The sequence below is a fragment of the Falco biarmicus genome, chromosome W (assembly GCF_023638135.1).
Source record: "Falco biarmicus isolate bFalBia1 chromosome W, bFalBia1.pri, whole genome shotgun sequence".
Taxonomy (NCBI): Eukaryota; Metazoa; Chordata; class Aves; order Falconiformes; family Falconidae; genus Falco; species Falco biarmicus.
The window spans coordinates 22,926,280-22,946,049 of NC_079310.1; the positions used below are offsets into that span (position 1 = coordinate 22,926,280).

General features: G+C 39.7%; 1 protein-coding gene across 20 annotated transcripts in view; it reads right to left on the reverse strand.

Moving 5' to 3' along the window:
- Positions 1 to 19,770, reverse strand: part of LOC130141885 (erbin-like) — a 123,967-nt gene that overhangs the window by 76,423 nt on the left and 27,774 nt on the right. For 14 of the 20 annotated variants that reach the window (XM_056323158.1, XM_056323169.1, XM_056323171.1 and 11 more), the window contains 2 exons: positions 4,075 to 4,119; positions 2,240 to 2,296 (listed from right to left, as the gene is read on the reverse strand). The exons of 2 other annotated variants lie outside the window; for them this stretch is intronic. The gene's annotated coding sequence lies outside the window, so the exon portion shown is untranslated. Of the gene's footprint in view, positions 1 to 2,239; positions 2,297 to 4,074; positions 4,120 to 5,719; positions 6,904 to 19,770 lie in introns of those variants that run through there. 4 more of the 20 variants (XM_056323163.1, XM_056323165.1, XM_056323164.1 and 1 more) reach the window with 2 other exon arrangements.

Sequence of the window (19,770 nt, forward strand, 5' to 3'; positions counted from 1 at the left end):
TGGGATAGAGTTAGTTTTCAGGGATGTTTTAGTTATTGCTGAGCAGTGCTTACACAGAGTCAAGGACTTTTCTGCTTCTCACACCACCCCACCAGCGAGAAGGCTGGGGGTGCAGCACAAGAGGTTGGGAAGGGACACAGCTGGGACAGCTGACCTCAACTGACCAAAGGGATATTCCAGACCACAGAACATCATGTTCAGTATATAAAGTTGGGGGAAGAAAAAGGAAGGGGGGGGGGGATGTTCAGAGTGATGTCATTTGTTTTCCCAAGTAACCATTACACATGATGGAGCCTGGCTTCCCTGGAGATGGCTGAACACCTGCCTGCCCATGGGAAGTAGTGAATGAATTCCTTGTTGTGCTCTGCATGCGTGCCCAGCTTTTGCTTTACCTATTAAACTGCCTTTATCTCAACCCACAAGTTTTCTCACTTTTACCTTTCCAATTCTCTCCCTCATTCCAATGTGGGAGGACTGAGCGAGCAGCTGCATGGTGCTTAGTTGCCAGCTGGGGTTAAAACCATGACACTGGGAATACGAACTATTTATCCCAATAGGATACTGAAGTGAACTCCATCCCCCACTAGCCACCATATCCCCCCCCTTTTTTTTTAAAACATGCAGTACAAATACCCAGAGCTACGATACAGCTAGTAATCACAGCTATCTGATACACCTAGCTGTACCAAGCTACTTCAGAACCGCTTTGCTTTCAGAATTCACTAGTTTCTACATTAAATAACTCCATTTTCTTTCATTGTTGCTGTGAAAAAGATCCATGGAAACAAACAAGTTCCTGACTTTCTAGACAAAGAAAGCAATGAAAATTAAATACACAGAACAACCAGACTAAGAGATGGTAAGCCTCTAGAAGAGGTATAAAACCATATTAAACTGCTTATACCTTCCGGTTTAGTCCTTTGAGGGATTATGTCTGGATCTACTCTACAGTTAAGTGCTGTGTATCACAAACCGTCAACATCTATTCAAGCAGAAAGGAAGAGATACTGTCTTAATTTCTTCAGTTATAACAATGTAGTCAAAAGAGATGAACCAGCATAGGGGAAGGGAAAAGCAATGCTAGTCATTTGTCCATAGGAAGCCACAAACCTTATGGAGCAGTAAGCAGAGCTGAGGCAGTGTGGCAAAAGCACAGTTTCTTAGCTCAGCAGAGAATGCCAAAGCACATAAAGCCTACAGTCTTGCAGACTACACAAAAGGCTGGAAAAAAAGCAAGCATGTGCACATGCATCTATCTCCTTAAGTTATGTGCTGTTTGTAGCAATGCCAGATAAAATATGCAGATTTTGTATGTTTTAAACTGGTATTTTATAGTAAGTCTCAAAATTACAGTCACTGAAGTGTCAATATTTATTAGCATTTCCACAATCTGAGCAGCACTATTAATAAAAATCAGAGCAGATAGAAGCTGCTGTCATGAGTTGTTGGGGGGTGTGTGGGGGTGTGGTAGGGGACACAACAACAACTCCACAGAAATTCATACAGAAGTTATGAAGACAAAAATCTTCTATTGGGCATTCTTTTTGTTCATGAGAAATACTTGCCTCTAGAAACCCTTACAATATGAGGTGAAAGCAACTTAGTGCCATCTGCACTGGCATCATTTAATAAAGAAAAAGCTGATTCTGAACATGTGTTGCTTTTCCACAGAGCTTTTAACAGAAAATTGAACTTTATTTGGCTGCTTAATACTTCTGATATTCTTAAATATGCTCTCTAGCTAAATAATGTTAATGCATCAATAAGAAGCGACATGATACGATGTTCACCTGGGCTTTAGATCAGCAAACCAGAAAACAGTAAGAGGCCCAAAAAGCATTCAAAGCATTTTTTATCCAAGTTTTTTGAAAACATGCTTATAACTGCTTTTTTTAATAATTTTTAGTTCTTAGGAAAAATAAAATGCTAAAGCTCTACAAGTCAAAACATTTAATAATTGACATTAAGCTTTAAAACAGACACTTTTCCTGCAACTTCGTTTCCCACATATTCCCCTTTCTACATATGCATACACTTATTTGTAAATACATATCATTCACTTGGCTCTTCAACAGATACTTATAACTTAAAAAGTTGCCCTCAGAAGACCATGAGAGATGATGCAGAGTAAAATTCAAGTGCTTTGGAGGTGATTATTACAACATATGAATAAAGAAAAGGATTTATATTTTAATATATTGTGCAGATGGTTCAAAAGAAATAAAAATTATGTACTTACCACTGTGTTACTTTTTTCTCCCTGCTGCTTCTTCCCTGAGCTTTCAAAGCCAACATTCTGTTTAAGACAAAGGTACAAAAATGTTAGTCAACCCTATCCCTACTAGATAAGGATAAATTGATATTTTATTGTATTAGATATTTATTTTGCTTTCAGAGTTGGGGGTGGGGTGGGTGGGTTGGTTGGTTGGTTGTTTTGGTTGGTTTTTTTACTTCATCACACCCACATGTTGCATATAATCTTTTATTAGACACTGAAATACTTTAGGGAGGGATATATCTAATTTTATTTGCACAATACTTAAGAAATATGGCAACATGTCTTATAGGGACCATGGGAGCGTATAAAATGCTGGTGACACCCAACACACTTCTATAACAAGGAGCGATTGGGTAAATATCGCATTAAACATGTTGACTCACTAACACAGATAGCCTGTTAACCTAGTATGAGAAAGATAAATATCATCCAGATACTGAAGTGAATATGACTACCAAGCAGGAGAAAGAGAAGCACACAGAATAAGAACCTTTGGCAAAGATTTTGGGCACAATATTTAACTGTATACTGAATTTTCCAATATAAACTTGTGAAACTTAATCAAACAAGTCCCAGGATGCATCTGAATGACCCTAAGATTTTCACAGTGTGCGCACTCCTGTCCTAAAATACAAATGATCTGAGATTCAAGTCCTCTTGGACCACATTTAAGTGAAGTTTTCCAACAACTCAGATGAATAATCTATTACTTATATCCCATTAATCAGATCTATAAAGGTGGTATATTTTCCTCCATTTAAAACCTACTCAAGTATACTCTGAATATACCTCCTGTATCAGGCAGACACTTTATCATTTATGCCACAGCTTATGCACAAAATTGGATCCTAGAGCTGTTTCAGCTTATTAAAATACAGAAGGCTGTGGATACATGCTACAGCAGAAACCTAGGCATAGACAGAATGCAGACTGCAAATTTTACAGACTCTGTGAATGCTTGTGGCACTCTAAATGCATGAATTTGTCTTGTGCCTGTGGCCTTTTATTGCTATTGGCTAGTCCAGGAGATTCTGCACCATAGTTTGAGCTGTTAACCATCGGAGGCTTTATATTTTAATTTATCAATTAAGCATAGAATACACTGGACTCAATTGTTAGAACCAATAATCATCTAGTAGCTGTCTGAAATTAGTTCAGAAAATAGGTATTAGGAACTTGAGGAATCATTTATATTTCCCGCATTTCAGAAACACAATGTTATAGCATAATAAAGACTTCAAATTAAAATTGTTTAAAAAATAGCAACTGTTTGATGTTAGTTTCTACTATAATTGTATATTTAATTATAGATCTCACTCTACCAGCCAAGTCATTGTTAGGGTATGTAAATTCCCAAGTTCTCTTTCTTTCCAGGGCAGAGGTGAGCAGTGCTAATTGAGCAACAATGAAATCTATTATTAGATGTCGTTTTCCCCACACACATAACATTCCAATTAAAATTGCTATTATGAACCTTTTACTTCCTTCTGCATTTATTTTGTTCCTCACTGCTTTACAATGTTGAATGAGGAGACATCACTGACCAGTTTGATTACAGATACAATTAGCAATCTGAAAACTTGCAAAGTTGCTAAACATTTATAGCGATAAATGAAGATAACCTCTGCTGTACTCTGAATATACAAAATGTTACCAAAAAATATTAGGGTGTTATTGCTTGTTTCGGTGAGCTTTTAAAGGGAAAAAAAAAGTAGTCAGATACTTTTTTTAATAGCTTCAGCTGTCAACTACTGTGCACATCAATTTGCTGTCATAACAGTATATTATTAACTCACCCTATATGCCCATTATGAAGGTCAATTCTTGAATGTCAGTCTTCTCTATAAACAAGAACAAAGGAAGAAACCAGGAGACATAATAAACTTTTATATTCAAAACAGGAATTAGATAGTAGAGCAGTAACAAAGCAGAGAAATGATTTTTTATAAATGCACTTATTTGAAGTAGGGATATACTCTCAAGGCAAATGTCCTGTACTAAAACTTTTTAATAAACTGTGAACAACTGAACAGGTGTCTTACTGGAAGCTGAAATTTCCTGTTTGAACTGATATTAAATCCATAACTAACAGCAACAGCTTCTGATTATGACTAACCATATACAACATGTATATGCAAAATGTATTTCTACTCTATTACACTTCACACAAGCATGCGCCACCTGCCTCTGAGGTATGCTCCATTTCTCCATGACATTATCACATTACTCTTGAAAAGACTAATGCTGCTGCTTAATCTCATGGTTTGAGCCAATTTACAAACACTAAGCCTTGGCTTGCTGTCAGATCTCTTCACTGCCTTCCTGAAAATCAATGACACTTTTAACCATATAACTTAAAGCTACCCAAACCCCTACTGCAAAGCTAATTTACATTCTGCAAATACTGTTCTAGAAGCAATTTGGTTTATGGACAGAATGAAGCTATAAAATCCCCTTGGATTTTTATTATGTAACAGGATCACAATCCTCTTCTAATACACAAAAACAATCCAGGACCATGAGCCACCTGAACTAAAAAGGCAAACAGCTTGTTATGGTAATAAAGACTTATATAATTAAAAATCACAAAGCCACAAGGTAATTAATCCCTAGCTTGCAAGAAAGATTAAGGAAATGAATATGCTGAATTCAACTGATTGGAAAATGGTCCTAGGTTGTTTTTTTTCTATTAAAAAAACCAAAACCAAAAACCACAAAAAAACCCCACCACACAACACTAAACCATTCTGCAGATTGAGCTTGAAATAACCAACGCACAGATAGCTTTTGAATCTGAAAAAACACAAGAACACAATTGTTATTTAAAATATAAAAAATAGAAGATGGTAGTGTCCAGAAAAGAACAAGATACAAATCTGCTGTGTTTCCTCTGATAATGAGGTTCTACTGAGGGTTGTTTTGCCTCAATTCTTAACGGCTTTTATTAAACTTGATGTGAACTAACACAACATAAGTGCAACATGCAGAAACTGCTGTTTGTGCATAGTCTGCAAATCACCAGCAAGTTTCTCCTCATTCCCAATGTCTCATTCTGTGAAGGGTCATCTTGGAGTGTCATGGTTTAACCCCAGCCAGCAACCAAGCACCATGCAGCCACTTGCTCACTCCCCCCCCACCAGGAGGGGTGGGGAGGAGAATCAGAAAGGAATGTAAAACTCCAGGGTTGAGATGAAAACAATTTAATAATTGAAACAGAATAAAGAGGTAAGAACAACAATAATAACAATAACAACAATTACAATGGAAAGGTGGGGAAAAAGGGTAAAATCCAAAGGAAAAGGGAAAAGGAAAACCAAGTGATGCACAGTACAACTGCTCACCACCTGCTGACCGATGCCCAGCCAGTCCCCAAGCAACAATCCCTCCCATCTAACTCTCCCAGTTTATATACCAAGCATGATGTCCCATGGTATGGAATACCTCTTTGGCTGGTTCAGGTCAGCTGTCCTGGCTGTGTCCCTTCTCAGTGTCTTGTGCCCTCCAGCCCTCTGGCTGGCAGGGCTCAAGAAACTGAAAAGTCCTTGACTGAGTATAAACATTACCCAGCAACAACTAAAACCATCAGTGCGTTATCAACATTGTTCTCACCTCATAGCCAAAACACAGCACTGTACTAGCTGCTAAGAAGAAAGTTAACTCTATCCCAGCTGAAACCAGGACATGGAGAAATACAGTGAATGATGGAATGCACCCTTCACATATTGACAGAAGTGCTACCAAACTGCATGCCCTGAAATGCATTTTGAAGATTATATTCATGCATCTTCCAAAACCCTTTTTACAGCAGTTGCCCATTCCAGTTCACAGTCCCTTCCAGTATTACATGAAATGGATTATTACATCTGATAAGACAAACAAAGGGGTTTTTTTTGTTTTATATATATGGCTCCATTCTCAATCCCATGGAACACTGCAGGCTTGGGCAAGAGTGGCTGGAAAGCTGTCTGGTGGAAAAGGACCTGGGGGTGCTGGTCGACAGCCAGCTGAACATGAGCCAGCAGTGTGCCCAGGTGGCCAAAAAAGCCAATAGCATCCTGGCTTGTATCAGAAACAGGGCCCCTCACTACAAGACAGACATTGAGGTGCTGGAGCGTGTCCAAAGAAGGGCAATGAAGCTGGTGGAAGGTCTAGAGAACAAGTCCTATAAGGAGCAGTTGAGGGAACTGGGGTTGTTTAAGCCTGTAAAAAAGGAGGCTCAGGGGAGACCTTATCACTCTCTACAGCTACCTGAAAGGAGGTTGTGGTGAGGTTGGTGTCGATCTATTCTCCCCAAGTACCAAGCGATAGAACGAGAGGAAATGGCCTCAAGTTGCGCCAGGGAAGGTTTAGATTGGATATTAGGAAAAATGTCTTCACCAAAAGGGTTGTCAGGCATTGGAACAGGCTGCCCAGGGAGGTGGTGGAGTCACCACCCCTGGAGGTATTTAAAAGACATGTAGACATGGCGCTTAGGGACATGGTTTAGTGGTGGACTTGGCAGTCCTAGGTTAACAGTTGGATTCAGTCTTAAAGGTCCTTTCCAACCTAAATCATTATATGATTCTATTCTATGATTCTCACTTCTGAGTGAAGACGGAATCAGAACGTGAGCTCTAAAAACAACCTGATACCTGTTTAATCTCAAATCAATTCTTCTGAATCTTTCAGATCACCTCCAACAAGCCAAGATCTGGCAAAAAAAAAAAAAAAAAAAAAAGGTCTGTATTTAAAGCTTTCATAGCAATAAAGAAAATCTCTTGCTTACCTAATTACTAAATTTTATCTTCTTAAATAAATGTCCATTTTTCTTCTCTAACTGCATTAGATGACATCTCTATGCAATATTCTTTCTAGCAATAAGACACTGCAACTAGAAGAAAACCTTTTCCAACAGGTTGGGGGGAAAAAAAAGCACTAAGTAGTTTTTCTAATAGGAAAAAATCACATTAGTAAAAATCAGTAGTGAGATTAATGGACTAATTCCAATCTAGATACCAGATTTCATTTTGATACCATTAAGGGATCAGAACTGAGACAGACTGATAACGTCATGGATAAAATCATTCAACACAGCTTTAATTCATGTGCTGCCAGACTAAGCATATAGTCCAGTTTACCCATAAAACTATACAGATGTAGAAATGTACTTGAAGTTAACAGTAGTCTGGTGTTCACACCAATGAGAGACTGGGCTGAAAATAAATACTAACAGCACGATCTATAAAAACAGAGACCAGAATAAACACTAGCAATTAGACAACAGTAGTGCTATTAGCACTCCAGTTAAAAAGAAACATTCTTAACAGCTTCAACTACACCTGGCAGGCTAGTGTCTAAACCAAAAATAGCAAAAACTAAGACAGAGCTTAACCAATTTATCTAACACCCAGTAGTTTAAGACTAATGAGTCTTAAACTTAAATCTTGCTGGATGTAAAAATGCCTGGGTAATCACTCCCTACAGAAACCACATCTCTATCTCCACTCAGTTGGTTATTGTTTGCTTTAAATGCACATTTAAAGAAAACTACAGCTGACAGGCTTCAAAAGGAGGGAAATTTAAAAGAGAAGCCTTTACTCTCAGTCAAAATTTTCTCTCTTAGAGAGGTATAGGAATAAAAAGGAAAGTAAGGAAATCCATATAAAAAAGGGAAAATAAAAACTTGGTTGGTTTGCTAACATGCCTTCTATCAGTCCAAGGTTTCTCAGACAACTAATACTACTCTTACAGGTGATGCTCCCAATGACAGTGTCCTCAATAAAGCTGACAGCGCTGAAAGAGTAATCTCTTCTGCTTCCTCATCCATTCCATTGCAATTTCTTAAACTGGTGATTAACCCATCCCCCTCCACTTCTGCTTGTTCCTCTTTTTCAGTATGTTCTTTCCCACCCCAAGTTGCTTCCCTTGCCTTTCTAACACTACAATATCCTTTCCATCTCACAGGAAAGCTCTGAATGCTGAGCACCTCCGGGGATTGCCTACTTAAAATCAGTACATATAAAACCAGAACTTTCTCTCAACCACCATCACCAACTGTTCTTGTAACATGCTTTGATTACTTCTATGGAAATCACTAGCATCCTGCTTGTTACTCTGATCCACAACTCTCCTCAGTTCTTTCTCCCTTGAGTTCGTGTAGTCACACTTCCCCCTGCCCCAAACACGCAAACCAAAACCTTAACCACACAAACTTGCTCTACTTACTATACAAATTTCTACAACTGTAGTGGTTTGACCCTGGCTGAACACCAGGTGCCCACTAAAGCCACCATATCACTCCCTCTCCTCAACTGAACAAGGGGAGAGAAAATATAATGAAAGGCTCATGGGGTCACAATAAGGACAGGGAGATCACTCAGCAATTACCATCATGGGCAAAACAGACTCGGCTTGGGAATATCAGTTCAGTTTATTACCATTCAAATCACAGTAGGGTAATGAGAAATAAAACTAAATCTTAAAAACACCTTCCCCTGACCCCTCCCTTCATCCTGGGCACTTCACTACTGATTTTCACTACCTCCTCCCCCAGAGCAGCACAGGGGAACAGGGAACGGGGGTTACAGTCAGTTCGTTACACATTCTCTCTGCCGCTCCTTTCTCCTCAGGAGGATGACTCCTCACACTCTTCCCCTGCTCCAGCATGGAGTCCTTCCCAAGGGAGAGGGCTCTCCACAAACTTCTCCAAAATGTGTCCTTTCCATGGGCTGCAGCTCTTCACAAGCTGCTCCAGCATGGGTCCTTTCCATGGGTGCAGTCCTTCAGGAACAGACTGCTCCAGCGGGTGTCCCCCACAGGGTCACAAGTCCTGCCAGAAAACCTAGTGTAGACTCCTCTCTCTATGGGTTGACAGGTCCTGCCAGGAGCCTGCTCCAGTGTGGGCTCTCCACGGGGTCACAGCTTCCTTTGGACACATCCAGTTGCTCCAACATGGGGTCCTCCACAGGCTGCAGGTAGATAGTTGCTCCACCATTGACCTCCATGGGCTGCAGGGGGACAGCCTGCCTCACCATGGTCTTCACCACTGGCTGCAGGGGAATCTCTGCTCTGGTGCCTGGAGCACCTCCTCCCCCTCCTTCACTGACCTTGGTGTCCACAGAGTTGTTGATCTCACATATTCTCACTCCTCTCTCTTCTGGCTGCTGCTGGTGTTGCACAGGGTTTTTTTCTTCCCTTCTTAAATACGCTATCCCAGAGGTGGTACCACCGTCACTGACTGGCTCAGCCTTGGCCAGCAGTGGGTCCATCTTGGAGCCAGCTGGCATTGGCTCCATTGGACATGGGGGAAGCTTCTAGCAGCTTCTCACAGAAGCCACCAAAACCTTGCCATGCAAACCAAACACAAGGACACTGCTTGACTATGTTTCTGGTTTAAGTACCCCTATTTCCCCCCTTTTCTTTTAGGGAGATAAGCAGCTTATTTCACTTTTTTTTTTTTTTTACCTCAAAACTATTTTCTCATTCAAACATCAGGAGGGAGACTCCTAATCAAAGTTAGCTTCTATCACCATCATCTATTTTTCAAAATGACGTTTGAAAGTATCCCCACACAGATATATAAAATTCACTATGAAATCCTTAATCTTATCGCTTGCCTCCACAACAATGCTTAAAAATAAAATCCTGACAGTTACCAGGCTACTGATGTGCAAATATCATTGCTCAATCAAGCTAACCAATACTTACCACCACCATCATGTGCTCCTCTATCCATCTAGGTAATTTTAACCTCTCCTGGAGGATATACATTCTGTTGTCTATCCCACACTTGGATTTAATCATGATAGGTAATTCCTGTTTGTTTACTAAAACCCCTTTGGGTTACATCATCACAAGGAGTGATCGTACTGTTTGGGGAAAAACTGTTTTTACCCATCCTGCACATTAAAATGCATTACACATGTTACATTTGTACCAACATATGCATAATAAAATCAGCACAGTTATGCTGGTACAAGTGTTTAAGCTTTCTAACTATAACATTTAAAGCAGAGATATTTATCTGGTCTGTTTCTTTACTGTCCCAAGTAGTAGCAAGCAAAACCACAAAGTTTAATAAGAACATAAAATTCAAGAGAACTACGCTATGTCCTGACTGTCTTCCCATATAACAGGGAAATGAACAAACTGTGAGAATCAGCCCACAATTCTACCTTGATATGTGCTGTGAACAATGACAGAAGGCAGTAGTCAAGCAATTTCCTTGACATCTGAAAGAAGGTTGCTTTTTTTTTTCCACCCTCATGCTCCAATTAGCCCAAATCACAGCTGTACAAACTACTACTGTGCTTTCAGAGAGATTTTCCTCTGTATTAGAGGGGAGGTGTTTCAGCTCCCAAATAAATGTGAATATAACTATGAATAGAGATACAGAATAAGTCTGGAATACTTTTTATTTGAAGTCTATATTTTAGCAAAAAAGGTAGGGAAGGAATGAAGGACCATGAGCAGCTATATATAAGCATCTAGACTGAGGAAGAGAATGGCTTGAGTTCTAAATAGCCTGGTAAGTAGCGAAAAGACCACAACAGGCTTCTTCATCTAGCCAAGGATGAAGGATGGATCAAGCAGTTTCATATCCTCAAATAGCAACAGTAACATGCAAAAGATGAGCAGTGCTCCTTTCACACATATGCAACTAGTTCAAGGGAGGGAGGAGGGGAGAATAAGAAGAAAACATTTTGCATTATATACCAGGGGAAAAAATTACTCCTCTAACCTAAAAATAGATGAAAACAAATTAATTATAGGATTATAGTAAGTGATCAAGAAATATAAAGTGAGCCACTTGCCTGTTGAACAAGCCTACAAAAGAGTCAGATTTTTAAGTTTGTACATTAAGTCCTCCTGAATTTTCTCAATTATGAATGTTCTATTTTGCCAAGTAACTGAAACATATCTGTTAAGCATATCAAAAACAAAGAGATGGTTTATTTTTTCCTCATTCTCAAACACCTTAGTAGTGCTAACATAAGCTTCCAATATATTTTGGGTGAACTTCCCGCATCCTTTACTTTCTGCAGTCTTTAGCTTTTAACCCATAACTCACTGCTGTAACTTTTTTCCTTCATTTAACTAACAGATGGACACTTTTCACTACTATGACATTACCCTGTTTTAGATTTGATGTTTTCTAAGCATCTAGTAAAACATCCTTAACTGATTTGCCTTTAAAACTGGAATTGAAATTTTTTTATACAGATTATTTGGCTGAATGGCTTCCAAGTGGTCTTTTTAAAAAGGAACAAATAAATGCTTCTGATTGTACATAATAAAAACAATTTTTAATCAAAATCATTTCATAGTCATTTATACTTTAAGAAACACAAAGAGGTTTTAAAGATGCAATTGGTTACTTGACACCTTTCAGTCAGGCATTATTCCAAATCCTTCTACAATGACTTCCAAGAATATTGCATCCATCATCTCTTTTAATGAACGTTAGCAGTATGAGACCACTTGCGCATAAAAATTAAGTTTTCTGTATGTGTCTGCAATTTGATAGTCCATAGAAAGATATTTATGCTGTGGCTTACCAGAGAGAATACCAAATAATCAAAGCCAGGTAAAGTTATTTTAATCAAAATAGCACTAACCTTTTCCCTCGCTTTGTCCTTCCTAAAACAGGCGGATATTTTCTCTCTCTCTCTCTCTCACACACACCCTCTTCCTACCAAGGGCCAGTGATATTAAACAGGTCAAGCATAAGCTTTTTATTTTTCCCCCTCAAACAAGAGTACCTAACATTTATTTCTTTATAATGATCCTTAGAATTATTCATAAGACCTTGATGACTTGTATTTTCAATATCTTGGTTTTGTATTAAAATTTTTGTCTTTCTGCACATGCTTTATTTACTATTCTGTTTGCCTCTCCTCTGTAACTGATATTCATGTCAGGTTACTCTCTTCGGTGAAAAATCTGTCATCTCTTTTTGCCCTAAAAACAAGCTAGTTTCATAACAGGAAAACCCACCTCCTTCCACACTACTTACCTAGCCAGCTAGCTCACTTTTATCATCATCTGCCTTTGACCTCATTGGCTCACTAGCAGGAGGAATGTCAGAAGGTCACCTGGACCTCTGGAAACATAGTGCACCTGCCTTTTGTCCATTTATATATTAGAGTCTTCCAATTGTCTTGGTGTAAAATCACTCAAAAAGAGTTTGTCTGTCTCTGACAGCTAAAGATCTTTATGGATGTGAAATCTGCAGGATGACAACTTGATGGCAATTGGATATTCCTAAATACATAGAACTCTTCCCATACTACCTCTTCCCTAGAAATCAAAGACAATTCATTCTTCCTGCTTTCTGGGTACAAAGCTCTTTGGCCTGAACTAGCTGCAAACTACCCAGCTGCATTTTCTGCTCCTGTTCAGTGATAGCCAATATTTCACATACTGATAGGGAGTTTTAGAACACATCAGTCTGTGCAGCTCTCCACGCCACTGTTGTATGACCCTCCAGACACAGTAACAGTACTGGAAGAAATGTGTACTTCATATAAATTTGTACAATTAATTTTGTAAACTTGTACAATTTGTACTTCATAGAAAATATTTTGGCAGAAAAAAACTATGGCACATCCACTATAGCTCCCCACAGTTGCTTATGACATCATTGGAAGTAAAGCATTTTACTAGTGTCCTGGTTTAAGTTTGTACCACAAAAACTAGGTAAGCATTTCTGCTTCATCATCATTTCTTCACATTAGTGGGAAAATATATGTTCATATTATAATGGATACAATTACATCACTGTGGGAAAATTACTTAGGGGTGGGTGGGGGGTGGATTTAGAGAAAAGTGGGACCTAACAGAAGCATAGTATTACAGAAAGCTTTTTTAGGGTAAAATACAGCTATCACCTTCAGGATGGTTGGCATACACAAAATCTACTTTACCACAGTTCTCTAAGCAACACATCCTGCCAGCTCAGCACATGCTGATAGTGATGGAGGATGGAGTGGAGTGGAGACGCTGTGGCCAGGCTCTGTAGTGCTCCCTGCAGGAACGGGAACTTGATGGTACCACACAGCTAATAAGCTGCATAGCAGTTGTCACATGAAGAATCCATGAGATGTCCATGGCTGAGTCAACCATTGTGATGGAAATGCCTCAGATGAAATAATCTCATTGTAATACCAACACACACCTCCATCCCAAAGTTACCTACCTCCAAGGTATTACCACTCCTCAGTGGGCACATACCAATCAGTAACAAAAATATGCATGACTAGAGTCACTCAAGTGCCACCTAAATGTATAAAAAAAAGGACTAGTCCTGGACTGAAATAAGTCCAAAGGGGGTAAACTGTTGTCTAAACTCCTGAATTACTATACTCTGATTTAGTGTTTAACTATATGTTAAACAAATCTGTGCACAAAGTTTAGGCCAAGCTGACTCACTTTCTAAAGTTGTTATGAATGAAGGGACTTTTAATCAAGGGAGTCAGCCTTGGGAAGGATGAGAAGATAGTGAAAAGAACACCATTATCCAAGTTACGCAGAAAGAAGCCTTCAAGTGAGGAAAGTTCTGGCCACAAGAGGACACAAGTTAATAAGGTGTTGCAATCCACTGACATCAACAGAAAATTGGTTGAAAATAGGACAAATAGTGGTAGTGGGAGATTGTGACCTCCGACTCAAATAGACCCCCTGAAAGAGGGCAAGACCCCATGCTTGAGGAGCATGCGTAGTTAGCAGAGAACTTCAGCAGTGCTATCTGAGGATGCGTACTAATTTGCATTAGAAGCAAGAAACTTGTAACCGATCCTGTGTATGATAACGAATATGCAATGAACTATGAAGTATAAAAAGTGGACAAATGAGGGGAGAAGTTAGGGAAGACTCCATCGTAACTTCTGGGATCAGTTGACAGGCTGAACCTGTCTTCTCCCCCATAGGGATGCCTATTGGGTAAGAATTTTATTCTATGACTAATTCAAACTAGCTGTTATTGTGTTGTTTTAAGCTTGCTTTGCAGTCAGTGTATTATCACCAGGAATCTTCAAACCTTACTCTGTCACAAACTCACATTTTGTATAATAAAAATCTTCAGCTGAAGTTCATTTTGTGTAAGTCCCTGGAGATCTGAGTAGTTGTTATAAGGGATTTGACTCAGTGATGCTGTCAGCAGGGGTCCCCGAGTAGGTTAATCAAATCACCCTCCGATACAGTGGGCTGTTAAAATGCAGGTAGCGAACAGACTAGTTGGACACAAGGGTCTCCTCTTTCTTGGGAAACTGACAGGCCAATCAAATATAAAGGGTTTGAGGAACCTCCCCTTCTTAACATGACAAACATTAAGAAAAACACGAAAAAAATAAATAAAAGGAGAAAACAGTCAATTAGGTCTGGATCTGAGTGACATAGAAACTGTATCTTAACTGAAGAAATAGACGCAGACATTCTTGAACCAAAAACTACATTAGCCAAGACCTTCAAAGACAACTGTCAAAAGGAAGTTTGCTTGCATAAATTAGTTAGCACTTAATTCTCTCTCCACTGAACAGTGTAGCTGGAAAAGAAGAGAGAGGAAAGAGGAAGAGGAAAGGAAGCCAGAATACGCCATACTATTTAAATGTTAGAAGTATTCTCTGCATACTTTTCCTCTGAACCACCATGTTTATGGCACTGTATAAGAAGCATTTATTTGCTAGTTGCTGAATTGACAAACAGGATCAAAGAACCGCTTATACAATGCAAGAGGGCGTTTCCTAATACCTAGCCTTTGCATAGAATCAAATAAATTTGCCTAGATGCATTCAGGATGAATACTGTTTTCCTTAAACTATCTAATTCTGGCCATGTGACAACCAGGAAGCTTATGCAAGCCAAGCCTATGATAACCTAATCTGGTTTTAGACAGACTCCATTAGCAGTGTGCACATTTTAAGTGACTAATTACTATCCTCAAACTAAAATAACATTCAGCAAAGCATTCTAAAATATTTTAGTGTTGAATGCCCATGGGCCTGAGAATCGTTTCACCTATCAAAATAGCTTGTCCATACCTCTTCTACACTACAGGGAACACCAAGCTGACAGAACAACAGGTTTCCAACATGCATTGCCAAGATAAAAAATATCTTGTGCTGACTGGATTAACCTTCACAGCTGAACCACCTGAGATATACTTGAGCAGGCACTTCATGCCAGAACTTGTCAATAGAACTAGGAAGGGGGAGATTTGGGCCAACATTTATTGCTACAAGGAGAAATGAATCAGCAAATCAAGAGGGCTCACAGAGTAAATATGTAAACCAGAGCTTATATAAGAAGCACGGAATGTGTCCAAAACCTATTGAAATAAAGAAGCCACAAGAATATTGAAAGGATGGGAATACAGGGCCCCCTCTTTAGCCAATGTTGTTTTCTTTATTCAGGTAGAAGTTCTGAAGGCAAGACAACACACACATAATTGGTATTAAGGAGCCTCTACCCAAAAGGGTTGCAAAACATCAGAAACACTTCCTAGGTCTCTTATGATACCTACAGTAAATACTTCACCATAACATGCATTCAACCATTCAAGATCTGCTTGCAGCCACAAGCATACCACAAAGCCAATATTTGCTTCCTAATCCTGTTCTTTTTAGCTAGCATATTCTTGCCTTTCATCTTTGCTAACCTGTTTTATTAAAAAAAAACCACTTTCCTCATGTATTGGGTTTTGTCCTGATTTCGTCTGGGATAGAGTCAATTTTCTTCTTGGTGGCTGTGTTTTGGATTTGGTGTGGGAACAGTGTTGATAACACACTGATGTTTTTGGTTGTTGCTGGGTAGTGTTTGTATTGGGTTTGGGACTTCTTGGTTTGTCAGGCCCTGCCAGCAGGTATGGCTGGAGGGGCACAAGAAACTGGGAGGGGACACAGCCAGGTCAGCTGAACTGAACTAACCAAAGAGGCATTCCATACCATGGGACGACATGCTCTGTATATAAACTGGGGTGGTGGTGGGGTGAGGTGTTGGCCAGGGCTGGCCAATCGTTGATCATTGCTCGATCAACAGGGACTGGGTAGGCATCTAGGCATCAGTCAGCAGGTGGTAAGCAGTGGTATTCTGCATCACTAGTTTTCTTTTCTCCCTTCCCTTTGGATCTTATTCCTCGCCCCTTCTCTCTTTATTATAACTGTTATTATTATTATTTTGGTTTTATTTCTCTCAATTATTAAACTGTTCTTATCTCAACCCTCATGTTTTACTTTCCTTTCCAATTCTCCTCCCCACCCCCCTGAGTGAGGAGGGAGGGAGGGGCTTTGTGGCAGTTACCAGCAGGGGTTAAACCACAACAGGTTAGCATGGCAAGGTTGGGGGGGGACGGGGACACAGCTACAGGGGTGGCTTCTGGAAGCCTGGTAGAAGCTTCCCCCATGTCCAATGGAGCCAATGCCAGCTGGCTCCAAGATGGACCTACTGCTGGCCAAGGCTGAGCCAATCAGTGACGGTGGTACCACCTCTGGGATAGCGTATTTAAGAAGGGGGAAAAAACTGCTGTGCAACAGCAATTGCAGTTGGAGAGAAGAGTGAGAATATGTGAGATCAACAACTCTGCAGACACCAAGGTCAGTGAAGGAGGGGCAGGAAGTGCTCCAGGTGCCGGAGCAGAGATTCCCCTGCAGCCAGTGGTGAAGACCATGGTGAGGCAGGCTGTCCCCTCTGGATTTGGCATCCAGCCAAGGTCAACCCACCATACCCCACAAACGTTTTCATATGAAAGTTGCAACATTTGTACTATCTTTTCATAATGGTTCCTAACTTAATTCTCTTAGGGCACCTGTATTTCCAAGCACATAATTTCTACAATACTGTTAAGCATTTTAGACAGTATTTTTGCTATTAAAATATTTCCCCTCTCAGAAGTCAAGCATTTTGTGTGGACATTTGCAAATATTTGTGAGCATGTTCTACCTACATTCTTGAATCAGAGCAAGAGATGGAGAGAGGAGGGTGAAAAACACATTTGTTCAATGGTCCTAACTAGAACCAAGACTATATTAATATCAATCTTATCCTACTGGAGATACTACTCCAGTCTAAGATCAAAATATACTGTGATCTATATAAAGATTTTTGCAATGCTTCAATTAAGTATACACTTACTAAAAAAACTCAACATCATTCTGGTTATATTGTTCATATAATTCTTTATGAGGAGCTATGTGCTTCTGCCATTAAATTAGGGGATTAAAAAGAAGTTTAAATAAAAAAACCTTCAGTCTCAGCATTCCCCAAAAACATACCACTAGCAACTAAACTTTTGTAGATGTAACAAGCATACAAAACCAAAACAATACATGCTTTCAACTGCAAAAAAAATTCCCAATCATATTAACCTTTTGCTGGATAGAATAAAAGCATTTAAGTTAGCTTACCCAGGGTAGAAGTATTTGTTTCAAATTGCTTTTATGTTTTGCACAGAGCTACCTGAATAGATTACCATAAAATGGGAGTTTACTGCCTTGAATACATTATGTAGCATTCAAAATAAGAGTAATGCAGAAAACTATACCAAAAGCAATGGAAGCCAGACTGCCTATATGCAACTGCTTACAAAGAACTATATGAACATGTCAAAGCTACAGATACACAGACCATGTTCTGTGACCCGAGTGTGACAGACCCATCCCACTGCAGCAAATAACCCTAGTGCTTCTTGCCAGAAAACAGCCACAACTCTTACACATCTTCCCTACAAGCTATTGTAATACAAATTCAGCAATTAAAACTTTGTCATTCTTGTATGTGAGGCTGAGAGAAGATATTAGTACACTGTAGAGTAACTGAAACAGTAAGTGCACTCAAAATATTTCTTTCCCTTTATCTCCTTCAACAGATCTGGACAGTCACCTACCCAAATCACTCCACCACTGCCAATTCACACCATAGGAGTCTCAATTTGTTTCTGAACTTGGACCACAGAATCCACCAATCAGGACACAAAACTGAGTTTATATAATCATCCACATGGACTTGTGAAAAAAAATTAAGAAGTGTTTTCAAGATGATGGGTATAAGAGTCCTTGTGAAGTGTATTGGGTCTGGCTGCGGTGGAGTTAATTTTCCCCACAGCAGCCCTCACAGTGCTGTGCTTTGTATTGGTAGCCAGAAAGGTGGTGATAACACACCAGTGTTTTGGCTACTGCTGAGCAGTGCTCCCACAGCATCAAGGCTGTCCCTCCAACCTTTCCCCCTCACCAGTAGGCTGGGGGTGGCAAAACCTTGGGAGGAGACATAGCCAGGACAACTGACCCAAACTGACCAAAGGGATATTCCACACCATACCATATCTGCTCAACAATGAAAGCTAGAAAAAAGGATACCCACATAGCCTGCTGATGGGAAGTAGAAAATAACATCTTTTATTTTCCCTTGCTTCTGCATGACTTTTGCTATTGCTTTATTAAACTGCCTTTATCTTGACCCATGAGGGTTTTTTCATCTTATTCCCCCCCACCCCCATCCTGCTGAGGAGGGGAGTGACAGAGCAGATGGGTAGGCACATGGCATCCAGACAAGGTCAACCCACCATACCAAAACAGTTTCACATCTACACATTAATTTTGTTTTAATTAGAATTAAACATAGGAGATACAGAAGTGGTAATGTAACCTTATCACAGCAACCACCACTCTACAATTATTCATTTTTGTCCTCTGCCAAATCTCAAAGTAATACAGAGAAAGCAGTGTGCCAAAACACAAAAAAGGTATATCATATCATCCTTCTATTGATATTGAAAATAATATAGCAAGAAACCTAAAACTCTGTCACAAGACCTAAAACTGTCACAAGCAGGAATTACATAGGCAATGGGAACCATCAATATACAAGCAGGAACCCCAAAGTCCAAGGAGGGAGCTGTTAGTGATAGAAAGTTTAGAAATAACTAGATTAATAGAATATGAAAAATTTAGAATAATTAAAACTCTCATTGTATGTACAAAGAGGAACTTCACAATACGACTCTGCAAATTAGGCCCGGTCCTGGGGCCCTTTGTACTGATAAGGTGGACCTGGGATGCTCTGTGTGCTGATAAGAAGACACTGGTATGTGAACATCTGTGCCTTGAGATAGGAAAACTGGATCTGTCCTGTTTTATGGTTTGGAAGAAACTCGAGACACGACTGAGTCTGCGCAAAGAGTGAAGGTGAAAAGTTCAGAGTGAGGGAGACTACTAAGCCTTCATCCTCAAAGACCCCCAGGACCTCCACCAGGAGACAGTGTGCAAGCGCAAATGGGAGGAAACTTATGTTAATGACTTCTTGGTAGACTGATTATCCTAACCCAACCTATTATCTGGCATCTATTGAATATGTATGAATGTATACTTTAAATCACACGTGTGTGGATAACTGGCTAGCTGAAAAAGGTCACATAGACATAGTCCAGCTGGCTGGACAAAAATACACATCGCTCTCAGCTTATCTGAAGTAAAGCAAAATACACTGTCTTTGGCTGTCCTTGTTACACAATAACAGGAAGATCG